Here is a 22,228-nt window from a genome sequence, read left to right as displayed (position 1 = left end):
TGTTAGATTCAAGTTAGTCACATCATTGGAAAACGTGCCTTATATAAAAGAAAAACGAAAGAGAATAAAGGAAAACGTCAAAAAAGAAAAAAAATAAGGATCTTACTGATTAAAATGATAAAAAAGGCCTAGAATACAGACTTACATTCCTCATCCATCGCTCAATTACGTTGTTCGAAAATAAGTCGAATTATATATATAAAAAAAAAGGTTGTGGAAAAAAATTAGTGCTGTAAACCAGTTTAAAATTATGACAATAGGTCTGAAATTATAATAATTTTATTCAAACAACTTTCTCTTTATTCCTTAACAACAAAAACCCTTCCCTCTTCTGTTCATGTTATTATCCCCAAGTTATCCTCAAGAACATCCCGACATATAGGCCTATTCAGAATAAGAACAGCTAGCCATAGCCCATAACTCTGAAATACTCTACTCCGACACCGACAACTCTTACTATCGTGTTATGAGTGCAGAAACGTAAATTACGTGTTACATAACAACACAACAGAGATTAGAGACCGTGTCCCATTAACAACTGTAAAAACATGTCCATGAGCACTCACCTTCGATGGATTATGCAGTTACTGCGAATGCTGGTAGCAGGATACAAGGTTACCGGGACACCTATGAGAAGAAAAGAAAATTATCATTAGGAATGAGTTCATTATATAACAAAATACACAACAGCAACAAATAACACAATACCGGCAAAACTGTTACGAATCGGACGGATATTGATGGAAGCAGCGGATGAATAATGTTAGTCTAAATTCCATTCCTTTGTGAATGAAGTGGTATATTCAAAAGTGTGTTCAGTTTTAAACAATTCAATTTTATGCACCCACTGTATGACTGCCGATGGAATCGCTGCCTTGTTGTCATTCTGATTATGAATAGCGTCTTGGCTTGGCTTTTACGTGGGCTGGGACCGGAACGGGTCTGTATGCACGGTTTCGCCATCGTGCGCTCTTATACTTCTAAGTCCGATAAGTGGCCTGGGTGGCATTCGTGAATCCGACGCTAACACGTGGCCCATCCTGCCTCAGGCCCTCATAAAGCCAGGTCCCATTTCGTCCGATAAGCTCCAGGGGCCCGGAGCCTCAAGCCTTACCTATATCAGGGTCGGAAACCCGTACTATCCCCAAGACTTCACCCCAACTATTTTTACTATTGTAGATGATAGATGAAATGAATGGGAGGTGGAGGGTATTGGTGAAATGATAGAGGGAAACGGGAGTACCCCGAGAAAACCACCTGTAAAGTCTGTTTTGTCCACCACAAATTATATCACAACCTGACCGAGGATGAAAGTACAGTGCCTTAGCACTGTAGTCATAGACACGACATGAATAGCGTCTAAGAACTGAAAAGTGACAGCCTAAAACTCTGTAGCCTACTGGTTTAATTACTGTGCATAGTTCTTCAATCGGTTATTTTATAATTATTAAAAATAAGGACCGGCACTTGGTAAAGGAATGACCAAATTTTAGTAATGATACTTCAAGATTCCATATTGTGTCTAATAGCATAACAGATTTGAGAGAAGAATGCGTTAGAAAGTGTCCGTTTGACCAGGGCCTGATTTACAGTTTCAGAGGCCCGGATCATTATTTTCTTCATGAAGCCCCTTCTTTTCATATACGACAACTAGTCTATCTTATTTTATTTAAACTTAACTGATGAGCTGACAGAACGAACACATACTACCACTGTTAGCTGCCACTACCACCTAAAATAATTTTTTCCTTGATGTATTTATTTATTTTTGGAAAATCCTTCACTTACGGATACATCTTCGAAGTTCAGTGCTTTCGCTATATAATTTTCAATACACAGAGGACTAACAGAATCCAATTTTTCCTGAGGCGCTACTTCGAAGTCAACTGTTTTATACTTTTTAGGACTGAAAATGACCTTCCACTTGAACAATTGATTGCACAGTAAAGTAAGGTACAATATTAGCAACACTACCAACAATTGAAAAAGTAGTGGTGGTGGTGGTGGTAGTAGTGGTAGTAGTGGTAGTAGCAGCAGCAGCAGCAGCAGCAGTAGCAGTAGCAGTAGTAGTAGTAGTAGTAGCAGTAGTAGCAGTAGTAGTAGCAGTAGCAGTAGCAGTAGTAGTAGTAGTAGTAGTAGTAGGGTTTAAGAAGGGCGCGTCAGCTACTATGGCTATTTGCGCCCTTATCTAAAATTCTTAATACAACAAAGACATAAATAATACAATACAGAGTGAAAGTGAAATAATCCTGCAGACTAAAAGGGACGATAAGGATAGGGTATACTTAAATGAATAGGAAACCTAGTTTACGTTTTAAAATATATCTCCAATATTTACATTCTTTATCATAACTCTGAAACCATAGGACAATCAATACAATTTTTGTTTGTTTTTCTTATCTAGCAACAGAAGAGAAAACAGCCTGTGTATGAGAAAAAAAAACTTGATGCTCTTTTAGTTTGATAATAGTATAATTCCAATCTGAAAAGTCATTTTTACTTAAGAGTACACAATTAATACTGAAGAGTTTGCAAATGTAACAGTATACCTACATGGTAGTCAACTGTTACCGGTAAAACTTTGCAATCAACTTACCACTCTAAACTTGAAACAGTACTGGTAAAGTGATTTTAACGCTATTTCAAACAATTAATTAATTATGTAATTACCTACTTATTTCCTCAATTATGATTTTCAGTTGATAGAGATTTTATATATTTCAATTTTGATAAATCACTTGAAAAAAAAAGTTTGTTTCTGAATTTTGAGACCCTAGCAGAGGCACCATAGGCTCCTGTCTAAATCAGGCCCTGCGTTTGACATGTAGCCAATAAATATACTGATAAATCTCTATGGTTTTTGTGTGCCAATTTGCAGCCAGGGTAGCTATAGAATGATATATTAACGACCTTAGAAAGACACTGTACTATTACAGCACGAAAGTTGATATATAGGCATATTTACATCAATTTCTCCAAAACAGATCACAGATATATCAATTATTATTCGCTTATTAATACATAATTTTCGAACGTAGTTTGTGAAATGGCTGAGGCGAAGATTCAATGGTCGTAATTTGAATTGGGCTTCGAAGTGGAAACTTATTCGTTGTCAACATGATGTGCTGCGTTGTGCCTATACCATATTGTGCGAGACCAAATTGTATACTGTATTCGTTTTGTTCCAAGGAAAGAAAAATACCTATTTATGAACTTAGACAATGTTATTGAAGGGTTTCAAACGTCATGAAGTAGCAGCATTACAGGATACTTAGATTTACTTAAACCTCTATGCACGTCATCAATTTCTATTAACCACTTATTGACATCGTATAGTCTATGTGTCTAGCTGTGTGTGTTGGATAAATAGTCATGTGATCCGCAGATCAATACCAGAAACTGGCTTTCAGGATTTATTTATAGCGGTTTTCCTCCTCCTTATAACGCCTAAATTCTAGCTCGTTTAAAAAGTTCTCGTACAGTACCTTATTAAATTCAATGTATTATCCTAACTATGTTGGTTGTCTGCACCAAACCGGTAATTAGACCTAGATTAATAATAATTAACTCATCGGACGCATGTTTTAACAAATATAATGTTAAAAGGTAAAGGTATCCTCGTAACATGCCATGAAGGCACTTGGGGGGCATGGAGGTAGAGCACCATGCTTTCCATGACCTCGGCACTAGAATGAGGTGGTGTGGTCGGCACCACGCTCTGACCGCCTTTTACCCCCGGAAAGGACTCGGTACTCAATTTTATAGGAGGCTGAGTGAACCTCGGGGCCGTTCTGAAAGTTTGGCAACGAGAAAAAATCCTGTCACCACCTGGGATGGAACCCCGGACCTTCCAGTCCGTAGCTAGCTGCTCTACCAACTGGTTACTCGAAACAAAAACACATAATTAAGAATAAAACAGTGAGTTATTTTAAAAAAAGTGTAAAATATCAATATAAAATACATTTCTTCATTGTTCTGTATACACTTTTAACACTTATATAATCACTGATTAACTTAGTAACTCCTTTACTCTGTCAATATGAGGAATTTTACCTGGTGACTAGTTTCGAAGTGGTAGTCTTCACTTCATTGCCGAAGCCTGCTTCGAAACTAGACAGCCAGGTAAAATTCCTCATATTAACACAGTAAAAAGTTACAAAGTTAATCAGTGAGATAATATAAGTACAACATTTAAAACGTAAGCTTAAGGGATTACATAAATTTATTTTAATGTAATTTTCCTTTTTAAACTACCGGCATATGTTTATCATTATATATTTAATATAACACAATAGGCCTATAAAACATAATATATAATATATTATATCTTAAAGATATAGATCTCCAATACTTGCCAAGATGATGATGATGATGATGATGATGATGATGATTATCGATATAATCTATTGATAAATGTAAGAAAATAATATATAAAATAGTCCAAAACAGAAGCTCTGAAGCAGAAATACATTGGGTAAGATAACAGACGAGACTGCATAGCCTCCACGTTCACTTGATACCCAACCGGTGTCAAAGACAACGCTTTCCTTTGAAGAAATAAGGTAAGAGTTTGTTTACTGATTAGGCTCCAATCATAATGAGCAGTTACAAAAGTCTACCAATGATGCGATAGTCGATATCAACTGCACGTGGAGTATGAAATAACATTGTCATATCTCCAGTTGATTCATGACGACAAAACATCTTGTAGCTTAAAATTTATTCACTGGGAATGGTGATGGCAGAAATCAATGTACTGATGTCGGTATAAAAATAGTAAAATTGTAACTGGAGATAATCTTTACAATGAAAATGTGACAAAACTGCTTGACACTTAGTGTTGATGTGTGCAAAAAAGATATAACCAGCACAAAGCCTGCCGCTAGGATATTAATTGAACGAATTTACTAAATGTACAATGTTGAACAAAATTAACGAAACTGCATTTCTCGTGAATGCAACAACGCAAAATCACTGCAAATTCATAGCCTGCATAGGTAAATAAAAAACTCAGCTATACTGCTTTACATATTTAATCTGTACGATCGCGGAAGAGAATTTATAAGAAAATCTTTCAGATAATCACATTAGCAAGGGTTTTATTTCCTCGTAAAGTTTAAAATGGTTCAAAAGGCGATCAATTCAGTTAAAATTAATTCGTAATAAAGCAAATTGCATTGCTGATGATTATGTGCAACATGGTTTCAAGCTATTTATGAACCATTGTCAAAAAACATACAAAATAAAATAGCTTGCTGAATACCACCACCACCACCGCCGCCGCCGCCGCCGCCACCACCACCACCTCCACCACCACCACCACCACCACCACCACCACCACCACCACCACCACCACACCAATGAATGTAGCCCAAAATCTTATTTCGCTTCAACGTAGTTATCCAAAAGATTCTAAGAGTTCTTCCATATTGTCGTCATATATAATGGTTTATTTCACTTCACTTTCGTTTAAAAAACGAATGATACCAGGTTGGTTAAAAAAACAATACTTACAACAACAATCATCATAGTATTTTTTTTTTTTTTCCGTTGCCGCTGCTTTTCGTTTCATATTCTCCTCATGCAATAAATTTTTCTCCAACGCTTCTTTCACAAGTCCTTTCTTCTGTTATGTACAGCTTAAGTTTCCGATCGGCATACAAGACCATACAGCATACATAATAAAATCTACAAGTTATTATATTTTGCACTCGGTTATTATTTTCAGTGACATGTGTACCTACATTTTATCACCTCTTCATTCCTGAATTTCTAAATTCTGGACATTCACAAAATTATACAGAAGTTCATCTCTATATAATCTGCAACAAAAAAAAATAGCTTTATACTGCTGGGAACTTTCCACAATTTGTACCCGTGTGTGAAACAAGCTACCGAAACGAGGAAGTGTCTCCGTTATAGGATAATAAGATATTCCAATGGCCACTCTCTCTTCCAAACTATAATGGGAAAAGCAAATCGCAAGTCGGTAAACAACTTTAATTTTCTGGTAACCAACATGAAGGTATCTCTGACGAATACATCCCTCCAGGGTCTCGTGTTTGATTCTGTTGCTGGATCACGTACTTCAAAAGGTTAATACTTTCTCCACTACCCATGTTACAGACGGTAATCCACCACAACGACCTTAGCGTACTCTCATCTCATCTCGGTAACGGTTATCTCATCCAATGTCTTCAGCTTTCAGAAACAGTTATTGCCAATTTTGAGGCTCATTAGTTTGATATTTTTCCCACGTAAAACCGAACGAGTCGAGCCGGAACAAGTTCTCACAGCGGAGACGTGGACTCGCTGCAGATCGATTCGCATGTGCAATCTATTTATTTAAATTACGCATTCAAGACAGACAGCAGCGCATCGAGCAAGCGTTGTCTCAACTGCTATCTCGTTTGCAGCTCGACTCTTAACTTTTACGCAGGGGGCGTCAAGAGATTACACTCTCGGGCGTGCGTGCAAACCCTCAAGCCCTGACGTACGGCTGCGGGCAAGGGTAGCTGCTTCCACAGTGGCGGAGCTAAGAACTTGTACTGTATGTGAAGCAAATTTGTGATAAGAATATAAATTAACTTCAGTTTTTAACTGAAGTACACTTTCACTGTTAATTTCACTATACTCAAAACACTACTCTACATAATTTGGTACAGTTAACTATATACGAAATAAATGTTTGCATGTTTGCATAATAATGAAACAAAACAAAATATACACTTTTATACAGATTAACACACTACGAAATAAAACTGTTCACTGTTTGTCTCCTTCTCATTGCTATAAAATTCAATTAACAAAATAAAACAACAGTACAAACGTTATTATTCAAATACAATTCTGTAATATTAGTACTTTTTCTTATATATCAGAGATACGCGGCGATTTTTGCAGTTTTTTGTTAGTAAGCAGCTTTTCAAATCGTGGAGCTTTTGTTTTAGTACCAGACATGCTTTCAGTGTTCATCACTTAGTTGGCTTCTGTGACGTGACTTTGTAAACTTCATTAAAGAAAACAGTGTTTCGCATACGTAGGTTGTCCCGAACATGCACAACGTTCTTGCAGCAAGATTTTGCAGTTTAGCAAACCTTTCTCGTGGAAAACAAGTATAGAAATGGTTAATACTTTTCTGTTTTGATACTTATCCTTTAGCCCAATATCGCTTTCTAAATCAAGTATTTCTAATTGTGGTTCAGCAGGAATATCCAGGACACTCACTGAAAAAGGTGTTGTAAATATCTGAAATTGTTGTTCAAGTTCTTTAATTTCCTGATATCTACGTTCGAAGTCTTCGCACAATTGTTGCATTATTCTTAATATATTCTTTCAAGGCTTCTAACAAGTTTCCCATGTACATCCACAAATAACGCAATTTCATTCCTAAGTGGGAGAAAACGTTCCAGAACTTTTCCTCGACTTAACCACCTTACCTCGGTGTGGAAGAGTAAATCCCCATACTCACTGTTAATATCATCAAGTAGTGCCCTGAACTCCATGTGATTAAGTCCTTTAGACCTTATGAAATTAATTGTTCGCACAACAACATCCATTACATTGCTAAGGTTCATGTTTTTAGCACAAATATTCCTGGTGCAAAATGCAGTGCACCGGTGCCCCCAAGCGACCTCGATAGATTCAACCACTGACAGACTGCAGTGTACAACTGTACTGCCCGCAGTGGAAGCCGTAAGCAAACCCTTATGCCCTCTCGCGATCTTGACTCGACCTGGCGGAGCCTGTGCCGATACGAACACCACGGCTGGCAAGAATCATCTTGCAAGTGGAGATCGTGATCTGGAGCCTATTTCATAAATGGACATTTGCTATTTTATCCGAATTTTTTTATGAATATGTATATATGGAACTGAACGGGTTACATCAGCTTCTTGTCTATGCGGATGACGTTAATATGTTAGGAGAAAATCTACAAACGATTAGGGAAAATACGGGAATTTTACTTGAAGCAAGTAAAGAGATAGGTTTGGAAGTAAATCCCGAAAAGACAAAGTATATGATTATGTCTCGTGACCAGAATATTCTACGAAAAAGAAATATAAAAATTGGAAATTTCTCTTTGAAGAGGTGGAAAAATTAAAATACCTGGGAGCAACAGTAACAAATATAAATGATACTCAGGAGGAAATTAAACACAGAATAAATATGGGAAATGCCTGTTATTATTCGATTGAGAAGCTTTTATCATCCAGTCTGCTGTCAAAAAATGTGAATGTTAGAATTTATAAAACAGTTATATTACCTGTTGTTCTTTATGGTTGTGAAACTTGGACTCTCACTTTGAGAGAGGAATATAGGTTAAGGATGTTTGAGAATAAGGTACTTAGGAAAATATTTGGGGCTAAGAGGGATGAGGTTACAGCAGAATGGAGAAAGTTACACAACATAGAACTGCACGCATTGTATTCTTCACCTGACATAATTAGGAACATTAACTCCAGACGTTCGAGATTGACAGGGCATGTAGCACGTATGGGCGAATCCAGAAAAGCATATGGAATATATTAGTTGGGAGACCGGACGGAAAAAGACCTTTAGGGAGGCCGAGACGTAGATGGGAAGATAATATTAAAATGGATTTGAGGGAGGTGGGATATGATGATAGAGACTGGATTGATCTTGCTCAGGATAGGGACCAATGGCGGGCTTGTGTGTGGGCGGCAAATGAACCTCCGGATTCCTTAAAAGCCAGTAAGTATACCTTTGGATTAACGGTTGAGAACAGCAAACACTATGTTACCCTCTTCCACGACCGGAGTTTGATGATAATACTGTAAAATACAAACAAATCACGTTACTAGGTATAGAAGGGAAGAAAAGTAGTGCATCCATTTATGTAAACTAGGAACTATTACGATTTTCAGTTTGATAATTTTCGTTAGGTTTTTATTTACTAAAAAGAAAAAAACAGTACAGTATTAACAGTAAGTGTTTCACTCCCTAACTGAACTATCCGGTGGACGTATTCATTATGCAAAGTATAATATACTGACTACAGCACATTAGAATACAATATGGAGAGTGCATTTAAATTGAAAATAATCAAAATATGGATAATTAAACAAATTGAAAATGATGGCAGTTCATTTCTATTCGGGCTTCAGTTCTTTTGTGTGCATATTACCGAAAACGTTTTTAAGCTTATCTTCTGAAATTGAATGTATTGTTTCTGAAATATAATTCTTTAATTCTTCTATTATTGTAGGATGTTTAACAAACAAGACTGTTTTACAGTATCCCCAAAAGAAATAATGCAAAGCATCAGTCGACAAGGGGGGCATAATTATATGCCTCTTGAAATAATAATTTTGTACCTATTCTATAACAGAGTACCTTACTTACGTATTGTAATTACTTCACTTCTGCCCGATTCACACAGATAAATTTACTCACACTGCTGTCTACTGTCCGTCCAAGTAGTTATGTCGCAGGGTCGTAGAAAGGGGGAAATCACGCGATAGTTACTTAACGAGGCCCTTTTATTAAAATTATTTTAAACAATTGTATAATATTATGTAGACATCCAATTCCTGACAGCAAATGTTTCAGAAAAGAGCTAAGGCCGCCCAGCCACTAACCTTTACAGAGGGGTCATTAGAAACTGATGTTGGAAACAGGGAAGCGACGTAACCAAACGGATGCAGTACCTGTGCAAAAATACGATTCAATAATGAATGCACTTTATTCACTGGAAAATACGACCATATTTCTGGAACGTACTATACTCACTCATCAGTACTGTATACTGTGACCGTAAGGCGACTTTGATTGCGTATGCGGCCTTGGGTGGAAGTTCACTAGTAGAAGGAGTGGGAGTGAAGTACTGTACATTCAAAAACTCAGGTACAATAAAAATTGAAGTAAATATAAAATGATGTCCCTGTAGAATACCTTTACTAACGAGGATTATGCTCAACGTCATCAAGTTCAAAGACGATGAACCTTCAAAATAAAAATAAATTACGATTTTCAGAGCAAATTTCAAGTAATGAAAGATTTAGGAAGTCAACAGGATATCTAAAGCTGGAAGAAGTGATCAGTATCACTGGACAGAGCTTAAGTTAGCAGGAACAACGCTCAGATCTTGTGACTTTTACTGTATTACTGTCCATGTTTTTATTTTTTCTTCTTTGGTCTATTTCTTCCTGAGGAAGCACCAAATAGAACACCCTTAAAAATTCTTATATCTTTCAATATCTCTATTTTCTTTTCTTTCTAGCCTTTATCGCAAACTGCGCTTCTGATATAAGATAATAATTGAAGGGTTCAGAATCATAGTGGGCCAAGTGCCATTTATAAAAGCAGAGAAAGCAAGGGTTAAAGTTAAGTGATTACCATAGTTTAATGAAGAGTGACATATCATTCAGTTTTAATGTGCATACTTTATATTACTTGTTACATGTTTCATTAAATTATGGTATTAATTTAATTTTAACCCTTGTTTTCTACGTTTTTAATATATGGCGCTTGGCCCACTATGGCTCTGAACCCTTCAATTATGATACATGATTGCAGCATTTCAATAATTTATTATTATATACCGGTAACAACATAAAAATAAACAAATGACAACAGCTGTGAAATAAAAAATGGAGGATTTGTAAAACTGTAACAATAATTTGACAAATGTACAAATTCTTTACAAAACTCCTATGATTTTAAACAGTGCATTAGATTTACTTGCAATTATTGTAAAACTGTAATTGTACTTGAATGAAGTGAACTCCTGGAAACGCTCTATTCTAGTAATTAGTGTTTATTTGAAGACGTTCTCTACTGAAGCGTCTAAATTCAACGTGAACGAGAAATGTCTGACAAATGTTGACCGGCTATCTGTCAAGTACGGACATGGTTATTCTACGTACCGTAAATCAACGCCACGGACCACCTGGGTTTACTTCCTTCCCAGAGGAAGCAATGCATAGCATTTTATCGCAATATAAAATCCATTGGCCTCTACTGGGTGTGAACTCACAAACGATTAGCACGGTAACCAATACAGACTACCATAGACGACGCCATAATTTGGTACAATCTCATCGAAATAATGTTAGCTATCTTTCAGCAGCACTAAACAGACACAGCAAATTCAACATACCTACTTACTTACTGCTTTTAGAGAATCCGTAGGTTCATTGCCGCCCTCACATAAGCCCACCATCGGTTCCTATCCTGAGCAAGATTAATCCAGTCTCTACCATTTCAATTTCAACTTAGTAAATAAAGTAATGGTACAGGCTGATAAATTATGCGTATTGATAACGTATTCAATCATTCACTCACTCACTCACTCACTCACTCACTCACTCACTCACTCACTCACTCACTCACTCACTCACTCACTCACTCACTCACTCACTCATTCAAATGTTCTGTTCAGGGGCAGGTCTTTCACTGATAATCCAGAATTCTCCAATATTTCCCATTTTCCGCCTTTCTCTTAGTCTCCACATATGATCCAACTAGTCCACACCTGTGGAGTAACGGTCAGCGCGTCTGGCCGCGAAACCAGGTGGCCCGGGTTCGAATCCCGGTCGGGGCAAGTTACCTGGTTGAGGTTTTTTCCGAGGTTTTCCCTCAACCCAATATGAGCAAATGCTGGGTAACTATCGGTGCTGGACCCCGGACTCGTTTCACCGGCATTATCACCTTCATATCATTCAGACGCTAAATAACCTGAGATGTTGATACAGCGTCGTAAAATAACCCAATAAAAATGATCCAACTATCGTAATGTTGTCTTTTATCTAGCCTAATATTTTCTTCTGCCCCGAACTTTTCTCCCGTTCACCATTCCTCAAAGTGTATCCTTCAGCAGGCAGTTTCTTCTTTGCCAGTTGCCCAGCCAATTCCTTTTTCTCTTTCTGATCAGTTTCAGCATTATTCTTTCTTCACCCACTGTTTCTAGCACATTTTCATTTCTTATTCTGTCTGTCCATTTCACACGCTCCATTCTTCTATATATCCACATTTCAAATACTTCTAGTCATTTCTCTTCACTTCATCGTAATGGCCATGTTTCTGCCCCACACAATGACACACTCCACACAAAGAACTTCACTAGTTTCTTCCTTAGTTTCCAGAAGTCCGAAGATGATCCGTTTTCTATTAAAACGTAACTTAAAATGCATTTTAGTAACGTTATCCCAGTTCCACTGTTAAACAAAATGCGCATTTCATTAGATTTTATATTAAACTGGGATGCTCATACCAACTCAATTTGCACTGGATTGTTGTCAGTGATGTATTTATTATTAAGACATTTGAAACAGATTATTTCTAAGAATATCTTAAAAATGCGTATTATGCTTTTTAATAGTACAGTGACTAAAAATCTGAATATGGCCTACATCAAGTCCAAACTAGACATTAACTAAGGTAAATTAATATTATGGATTCAATTAACACAGGAAAGTTATTTTTATAACAAATTTACCAGATCTTCAATATTTCAATGTATGGCATTCGTATCTGGGATAGTAGTTATAATGTTTGCAACGTTATTATATTACAGAAACAGGTTTTTCGAATCTTAACTGGCTCATCTTATGATGACCATTGTAAACCTTAATTTATTTCTGAAAATATTTTAACTGTAATTAATTTAGGCCTACATGTATACACCAGTGTCTAATAAAAACTGCGATCACCTTAAGGGGTTAGGTAGGCCTACAGCTTACAGCAGTAAAATTTTCGAAATATTCAACATTTTTTTTCTCCATTACTTTTTCTTGTACAATAATGAAAACAAGTATGATTAAAACACTGTCCTTCTGCTATATGAAAAAAATATTTTTACGATTTAAAAAATTATTTACATTTTTTTTTTTTCAAAATTCAGTTCACTGTGCAGTGATGAAGCGTTTTCCAAATAGCTCAAAAACTATTCAACATTCTCTGATGAAATTTCTTGTGTGTATTTATGCATGTTATACCTACAATATTATGCAAGATCACTTCTCTATCTTTGATAGATTGTGTGATAAAAATTAATTCATTTTACAAAATGGTCAAATATCAGTATTTTGTTGTAACACAAAATAAAAAGAATATTATTTATTAAGTAATGAAGTTTAAAGAGCATGATATTATAAACATGGGTTTCAGCAATAAAATAAAAGAAAGAGAACATGAAAAAGTTAACAAATTTATGGGTTATGAGGGAAACGCTTCATTACTGCACAGTGGACTGCACATTTTGAATTTTGAAAAAATATATACATAAATAATTTTGTTTTTAATCGTAAAAATATTTTTTTTTTCATATAACAGAAGGACAGTGTTTTGAATATTTCCAAAACATTTACTGCTGTAAGCTGTACCTAACCCCTTAAGTAAATCTTAGGCCTATATTACATTATAATATTCGTGACTATAGGCCTACAACAAGGTATAATTTATTATTGTCTTAACATGCCTACTATCAGACTAACTAAAGCGAAACGTAGTTTTAATGTTATGGCTATTATGACGTTTAATAAATTATCACGAAAGGCTTTTACTGTCCATTTCATAAGGTTTAAAACCGTATTGTTCCGATTGTTAATTAATAATCCATATTATTAACTGAATTTTTAGATTCAAATATTGATATTTGGTTTTAATTTGTGTATTTTGTCTTTAGAAGGTCCATATGCATTATACTTAATGCCCATGACAATAAATAATCATTTACAAGATGTTTTTAGTTTATTTTCTTTACAGAAATATCAATTCCCAATGTCGAAAAATATTTTTTCATTGCGGAAATTAAAAGTTGTTTTTTCTATCTAACTTCAACTTTACAAAGGCAAATTATTAAAACAACGAGTTTAACTATACATACATCTTATACCTTTCACAGATGCTGACATTGCGTGAGTAAGTCAAATATTTCATGACTCAATTGAGCAATTTCCTGTTGTGTAAGTTATTTCGAGTTAATATCAGACCTTTCAGAACTAATTATATGTATTACACGTCGAAGCCATTTTCATGGACAAATATGAGATAAGTTTATTATGCAAAGGGTCAGGGGATATCACTCACTCTTCAATTTTTCTTTTTGTAAACTCTTAAAGAAAAAGTACACACATACCTGCAGAGTGACATGAGCAAAAAATAAATATTTCCACTTTTAATTAGAAAGGAAGACCGACTCCTCCCAAAGCAGAGGGTATGATTTGATTCTTGGTTACTTTCACAAGCAAAATTGTAATCTGCTGGACTCAAAACACGTAGTGTACATCTTATTCAACACAAGGCATACAAAGGTACTATAGTTCTAACGAACTATATCTACATCCGTAAATAAAAATTTGCAGAAAATTCAAAATTACATCACATGGCAATAAATTTTTTTCTACACGTAAACTTGATTTTACGTTCGCTTCTTCAATAAAATGTATAATTATTCTCGGATCAGATGCACGCTATGAAGCTCACAGATGTAACAACTATTCTTCTAACTCAGCTCTGGGCATAAAGGGGAAAGGAAAAGGAAAGTAGATACCCACGCTCATGTCCTTCTCGTTTATTCCGTTTGAGAAAAAAACACAGTCAGACAGTGTGCATCAGTGGTGGACTTTAGGCGACCAGCGAAAGCCGGAAGCTATGATACCTATCTTTTACAATCCATTCTCAGCAATGTTTGCCTATCTGTGTACTCGTATCGGTCCGGAACATAACACTGCCTTTATCGAGGAAGGTGGAATAAGGAGTTAAGGGGTAGTCTGCATTAACTCAATCTAGTTAATAACGCCCAGGCCTATTCTAACTTATATTCCGTAGAAGTTAGAACTGTGACAATATAATCACACCAAACTTACAATAACTTAGAGAAGAGATTGGGCACCACCAAGACAAAACAATAAAAATGGAAGCTAAGAGATGAGGATATTACGGAAAATGTATCGCGGGCTCAGTATTTTAACTACGTAACTTTAAATCTAATGTTTCGAGATATTTAGGAAATAATTTATAATCATCTTGGGTGAAGACAAGAAGGAAATATTATCATTATGCAAAGAAATATAGAGCAAGGCCTGAAGATTTCACGAAGACAGTGTTGCTTTCAATACAGAAGAAAAATAATGCTAAGAAATGTAACGAGTTCAGGACTATCAGCCTGATATCGCACTCGGCCAAGATTCTTCTGCAAAGATTGAATCGACGTTCATATTCTAAGATGGAAGAACAGTTGGAAGGAAAGCAGTTTGGCTTCAGGAAGGGAAAAGGTACGAGAGATGCAATTGAACTATAACGAACAATCGGCGAAAGATACCTAGAAAAGAATAAAGAAGTGTAGGCCTATATAGTATTTGTGTATTTAGAAAAGGCGTTTGACAGAGTGGATTGGAATAAATTGATGGGGATCCTAAACAAAATTGGCGTAGATTAGAAAGAGAGGAGGCTGTTCAGTAACTCTTATATGAAACAACGAGTCAAAGTCAGAATAGGAGAAGAAATGTCAGAAGGAAGTGAAATAAGGAGAGGAGTAATACAAGGATGTTCTTTATCACCTACCCAGTTTAACATCTACTTGGATGATTTAGTGAAGAACTGTTTTCAGAACATGGGCGGAGTGATAGTAGGAGGAAGAAGAATAAAGTGTATAAGATTTGCTGATGATATGGCGTTGTTAGCAGAAGAGGAGATGATACTAAGAATACTAAGAGATATGCTACTGGAGCTAAATGACAGTTGTGAGCAGTATGGGATGAAGCTAAATACCAACAAGACGATGACCATGGTGATAGAAAGAAAAACAAAAAGCTAAACTTGCGCATTCTAAATGAGGCAGTAGAGCAAGTGGACAGCTTCAAATACTTGGGTTGCACTATAAGCAGTAACATGAGCTGCTGCCAAGAATTCAAAAGGAGAATAGCAATGGCAAAGGAAAATTTAATAGAAAAAGGAGCATCTTCTGCGGACCTCTGGAAAAAGAGGTAAGGAAGAGACTAGTGAAGTGCTTTGTATGAAGTGTAGCATTGTATGGAGCAGAAACATGGACATTACGACGAAGTGAAGAGAAGCGAATATAAGCATTTGAAATGTGGATATGGAGAAGAATGGAGAGTATGAAATGGACAGACAGAGTAAGAAACGAAAGAGTGGATGAAGAAAGAATGATGCTGAATCTGATTAGAAAGACGAAAAGGAATTGGCTGGGTCACTGGTTGAGAAGAAACTGCCTACTAAAGGATGCACTAGAAGGAATAGTGAACGGGAGAAGAGTTCGGGACAGAAGAAGATATCAAAATAATGATAGACGACATTAAGATATATGGATCATATGAGATAAAGAGAAAGGCAGAATATAGGAAAGACTGGAGAATGCTGGGTTGGCAGTGAAAGACAATGATAATAATAATGTTTAACGGTGCGGCAAATAGATTCCTCGTCTGCTAGCTCGGCAACGAAAGAGCAAAAATGGCGAACGATACAGTACCTAGACTTTATAGAGCCTTCGTTCCTAAGGCGTAAGCAAAAAGAAGGAATCACGCCAGAAATAACAGCGACGCGACTGTAAGTATTAACTAATACGTAACAGAAAGGGCGGTTGTCTAATTATACCAGTCCAGATCTATTCTCGCATAAGAATAATTAAAGCTTGTAAGCATCTTAATTGTTACATAACAGCTCATATTCTTTGAAAGAAAAGTAACACCTGTTGTATGAAAATATTGGCAACTTACTGATTAAAAAACCGAAATTTAAAGAGTCCGTTTGGTTAGAATTGATAATATGTGTTAAATATTTTTCTTCTGCCATTCTTGATATCGTATTCTTTATAGTAATTTCAAAATCCTTCTATTGTTGATTTACTTCAAACTTCCAACAGCTTCCAACACTGATTTCATTTTGTGACAGATTTCTAATTATTAATCTTGGCAGTTACAATGAACTAGTACAGTGGTCCCCAAAGTGGGGGGTCATGTAAAGAGTTGAATGGGGTCGCGAGATTATTTGAAAAATAAAAGAAAAAAACGCCTTATGAACATACATTTTGTGTTAGAAACAAATAACGTTTAAAATTAAATTAAAAAAATTAGTAAATGAAAGTAAATAATTAATGTGATAGATGTGTCTGATTTTCAGAAAGTAGCTTCTCAAATCTGGACTAAGTATTCGATACACTCAAAGTGATATCATTTTCAAGTTCAAAGAGATTTCTCGCTTTTGCTTTGATGGAAATTGTAGACGATAAACTTATCTTGCATGGTTACGAGGTTGCAAATGTTACCAAATATTTAAGAGCTTCTTTTGCAAAGTCAAGTTATTCTTTTCATACAAAACTTGTCTATGGTATGCGAAAAAAGGATATAGTTTCAACATTCCATTAGGAGGATCATATTCCAATGAATGTTTCCCTCTTTTTTCAGCCAGATGAACGCAACCAAGTAAAAGAGAATTCAGTATCCATCTGTGATTGTTGTGAATTTTTTTAGCATCTTCCAGAAAACACTCAAAAAGCCATTGTTTAAAATTGTACTTTCGGTGGTATCCAGTGTTTTGGGTAAAAATTATGTTGTTTGAAATTTTACAGGGATGTATTTTTCGAATAGGGTCAAGTTGGTAGGTAGTGGGGGTTGCAAATAGAAGTCTCGCCCAAAAGTGGGTCGCGCCTTCAGAAAGTTTGGGAACTACTGATTTAGTACACAAGTTATCATGTGTTTAAAATTATGCGTCTGTGATCACTAGATTATATCTAACAAGTCAAAACTTAATTAGAAACAGAACAAAAAGTAATTGATGTGAAACCCAAAATAAAGCATTTTTACAAGTTGAAAAAAAAATGGGACAGAAGGCGCTTTTTCAGAAACCGATGCGAGTTAGTGATGGGTAATTCGCGAACGATTAGCTCGAATTGAACTAATCGTTCAAGTGAACTAGTTCGAAATTCTTGTGGAAGTAGTTCGCGAACTAGATGAAATGTATCTGTGGAAGTTGTCCGCGAACTAGATAGAGAAGAAGCAATGTATTGTGGGAAGCCGTTCCCATAACGAGAGGAGTGTTGGGCTATGTTTCTCAACACGCTAATAATGTTACTTCTTTAGACCCATAAAGATACTAAATTCGGTGTTTCATAAACATTCTGTACAACTTATAAAATACGGACACTAATACTGTATTATAGTTCATTAATCAGTCGATTCTATTTGAGGTTAAGAGCAGATGAACATGAGTGGTCCAGTCTGGTTACATTGTGTTTGTATCGTTCGTAGCCAATATTAAGAAAGGATTTCAGGGCAAGTCTGACAAGCATTAAGCGGTACTGGTCCTTTATAAAATTTTATTACAATATCGTATCCCTTATCTTTTCTTGTAAATGCATTACAAAATCACAATTTCACTTTAACCATAATGATCTCCATATTACATTCGCAAATACATTATCTACTTGTCTTTAGTTCATTGACGTAAATAGTAGGATTCAGGATCTACGCATTCCAACACATTCTTAATTTCTACACTTAGAATCGCTACTTCAGTGACCAGTCACGTACATCTTCCCTTAAATGTTACTTGAAATCCTCTTTAAAAGTAAGGTAACTGTAATAGTTTCCGGTTTCTTTAGATCGATACTGTGTATGAATAATTAGAATGTTCGAACTCTACCACTGCACTGGGGTCCCGAATTCGCAACTCGAAACTTCATGTTGAACACAACAGTCAATTTTCATGTCCTAAATTTCATTCGATCTAATTTTCGAATGTAATATCTGTCATATAGAGCATTCTCGCTCCATCGGCGTCGTTAGCTACATTATTTTGGGAGGGGGGAGGAGGAAATTAGAAACTAAAGAAAATTGAAATCTTAAAGACTACATAAAGTTTAAGGGCGCTATTTATTTAAATCTGTACTGCTGATTGCATAATATATCATGTTATTAAACACATGTAAACAGATTATTAATAAAAATTAATAATAATAGTAATAATTATAATAAAAATTAGACCAACTATTGGGGACACGCCCTCTTTGTGCCCCTATTGCTAACAGCGCCCCTGCTCCCTCCGCATTATAAATGTGATAAAGGAGCATATTTTTAAGATGTTTTAATGAGAGACTCCATCTGTTACTCTATTGGCAATACAATTTTGTTCAATTATAGTTTATTTTTTGTGCGGTCTTCCAAATGTTATGTCTAAAGAGAGATTATTTTATTTTCTGCTTTTATATTATTTACAGTTCAGTAATATTTCTTTACTTTCAAGCTTTCACTTTATCGTAGTTTTAATCATATAATCAACGTTTGCAACGCTGAAATATTTTGATACTTTATTGCTGTTAATCTCTCAAAAAAGAAATATGATAAATAAACACTGGTCTACAGTAAGTAATGTATAATCGTATTTCCATAAAATCAGTTATTCTTTAAGAGGAAACAATTACCAAATAATTATATACAGAGTGATTCACAAGGAAAGGTAAAAAATTTAGGATGTGAATTCTGAAGTCATTCTGAGTCAAAAAGTTCATATGAATATAGGTCCGATTTGGAACGGTTACGGAGATATGGCTCTCTGATTTCACAAAAACTTCTAAGATTCCATTTTACTAACTCGCATTTAGAGACAGATAACGGACAAATTTAAAGTTTATACTCATGTATGCATACATATCTAATATTCTAGACGTCGGGGTGGATGTTTTCATACATTTTCAAAGGTACCTCCTTCTGCTTCAATGCACTGTTGTGCTCGGGCATGAATCGCGCTCATCGCGCGGGAGAGTTGCACGTAACTGTTCTCTATACCGCATCCAAAATACGGTCGATTAGCGCCTCTCTCGTTTCCCCCTTCCTTTGCTATACCAAGTCTTTCACCAACTCTATAGACAGTAAGTACTCTTCGATATGGTACCCTTCTGTTCGGAAAGCGTCGTTCATATTCAGCGACAGCACGCAAGGAACTTCCATCACACAAACCGTAAACATTCACAATATCGGCGTATTCTATAGTCGAAAATTTATAAGGCATCTTGAAAAACACAACCTAACACTTCCGATAACTGTACCTGTATAACTACTGTACTGTAGGTAGCTGACTGGACTGCTATGAATTGATGATAGTGTAGGCTATTTGTGTTATCTGCGGGTTCTATGTCATTACATCAGACAAGGGCAGACGATTGGACATTTGTAATGCCCCACCACCCGGTTTCTTCCTCTTATCTACATCGTTCACAATGCAGATTCCAATGTTACGTCATTCATTACGACCTTGAACGTGTCTCACGCCTCGTCTCAAGTCAGCAGCATATGGTAACGTCGGATTCACATTGGGGCGAGACGTTTTACCAAAAAAATGCTTCTAGCTCCGTCATCGTTCGAAAACGGACCTATGTTCATATGAATCTTTTCACTCAAAATGGCCTAAGATATCGTATCCTAAATTTTTTACCTTTCCTCGTGAATCAACCTGTATATTCCTAAAAGTTAAAATAATACTGATTTTCTGATTATATCTTTGCGTCAGTTTTCCTTTCCATCTCAAGCGAACTATATGAACTAATCGAACTAAATGATTAATTGCATCAGCTTTTCTCAGACGAACTAATTGATTACATGCGTCAGTTTTTCTCAGACGAACTAAATGAACTAAACTCACTATCGAACTAGTTCGCCGCGAACGAATCTGTAATTTGAACTAAATTTCCATCACTAATGCGGGTGCATCTTCAGTGTTGTATGATATGACATATTACGAACAACTAATTGCGATAGAGAAAGTGAAATTAATGGCAATGTTGATCAGTGTCCACGTAATGAAAGTAATGACAGTGTGGAAATGAAATATGTAAAATTAGTAATGAATTCATGCCTCGGTCTAGGGTCACCGAATCACCAGACTGAAGTTACGAATTCACAAAGTATAAATGACGTCATGACCCGTGGGATGGGGTGGCACTGCGAGAGTACAGTTGATTTCGTAACAAAGTGCATTACCGTCTTTCTTATTTCTGCTTGGCGTTGGACCCTGCGATCATCATACGTACTTGGGATTCTGTGAGTGAACAAGTAATCTTATTTCAATTATTTATGTTTCCATATTTGTGTAGTGTTGGTTTCGCTGTTTTATAATTCATTGTAGTGAGGAACATGTCGAAAATTAAGAGCACCAAGCGTTCCCTTCAGAACGAACTTATAGAGAAGTTCGGAAAGGAATATTTTCTTATTGAAGAAAAAAACACTGCATTTTGCAAATTGTGCAAATAAAGATATAAGGACACCTGGACAAATAGAACTAGATTCTTTGAAAAACACTGCAGTAGCAGAAGGTACATGGAAAATATTAAATTACACTGTGAGGACAGGCCTTCAAAATCAAAATGAGACAAAGAAAGTCAAATTATTATTTTAGATTGTTAAAATATGCATAGTACGGTATAATGTAAATTGAAACATGTAATGTTAGGAAATTATTTTCTGTACTAGACGTGCACTGTATTAGATTATAATGCAAGAATTAACTCCCATCTCCCATTCCACTCGATCTACATAACACAGTCGTACGTGTGTTCGTAATTCATGCGTTTCGATACTCTGGACCGAGGTCTGGTAATGATCCAGCATTGTTGTTTAGTCAACTGTCCGAAAATAGGTCTGAACTTCACAAATAATACTAAGAACTTATGAGGCAACTAGGCCAGGAGATAATGGGGTAGGTTGCCCAGTTCCTTTCCTCCTCCATTGCATACATCCCCGACTAGCTACATATTACACTAGTCAGACTTCAGATGTATACAAAGAATTGTTCTTCTTCTGACACATATCGCCTGATAATATAGATGATGCACAGTACATATCAGCCAGAATCTCAATCAGAGGATCAGATCCAGTATTGTGGGCAATAAATGAAGCTACGAGAGGCTATTTCGCAAGGGGTCAAACAAAATTTGGAAAATTTCAGATTTCAGGATGGTTATCGCTGGAGGTGCTGTACTACATCATTATTCACACTTAAAGTTATATTCAATTTTATTTGCTGTGTATCATTTCCTATTTTTACTACTTTCATTTGAGCACTGATTATTCAATTGTATGTGTTCGTTTCGATTTAAATTTCATAGAACGTTTAGGCCTATTTATGTTGAGAGAGCAGCATGGTCCAGGGCGGCAAAAATGTGAAATACAGTTCTATTTAGTTATAAATAATTTTTAATTAAAGGTTTGTGATTATCTTATCGACATGAATAACATTCTTGATTAATTCGGAT

At 35.9% G+C, this 22,228-nt stretch overlaps 1 protein-coding gene and 1 long non-coding RNA gene across 4 annotated transcripts in view; both read right to left on the bottom strand.

Moving 5' to 3' along the window:
* Window positions 1-22,228, bottom strand: part of sano (serrano) — a 699,118-nt gene that overhangs the window by 463,665 nt on the left and 213,225 nt on the right. For 2 of the 3 annotated variants that reach the window (XM_069831023.1, XM_069831024.1), the window contains one exon: window positions 567-627. The gene's annotated coding sequence lies outside the window, so the exon portion shown is untranslated. Of the gene's footprint in view, window positions 1-566; window positions 630-22,228 lie in introns of all 3 variants that reach the window. The other variant, XM_069831022.1, reaches the window with a different exon arrangement.
* The window catches only part of LOC138703277 (uncharacterized), a 563,229-nt gene that overhangs the window by 463,665 nt on the left and 77,336 nt on the right, over window positions 1-22,228 (bottom strand). The window lies entirely within an intron of this gene.

Source organism: Periplaneta americana, chromosome 7, assembly GCF_040183065.1.
Source record: "Periplaneta americana isolate PAMFEO1 chromosome 7, P.americana_PAMFEO1_priV1, whole genome shotgun sequence".
NCBI classification, from domain to species: Eukaryota; Metazoa; Arthropoda; class Insecta; order Blattodea; family Blattidae; genus Periplaneta; species Periplaneta americana.
The sequence above is the reverse complement of the archived record's forward strand: the minus strand, read 5'-3'. Positions and strand labels throughout refer to the sequence as shown.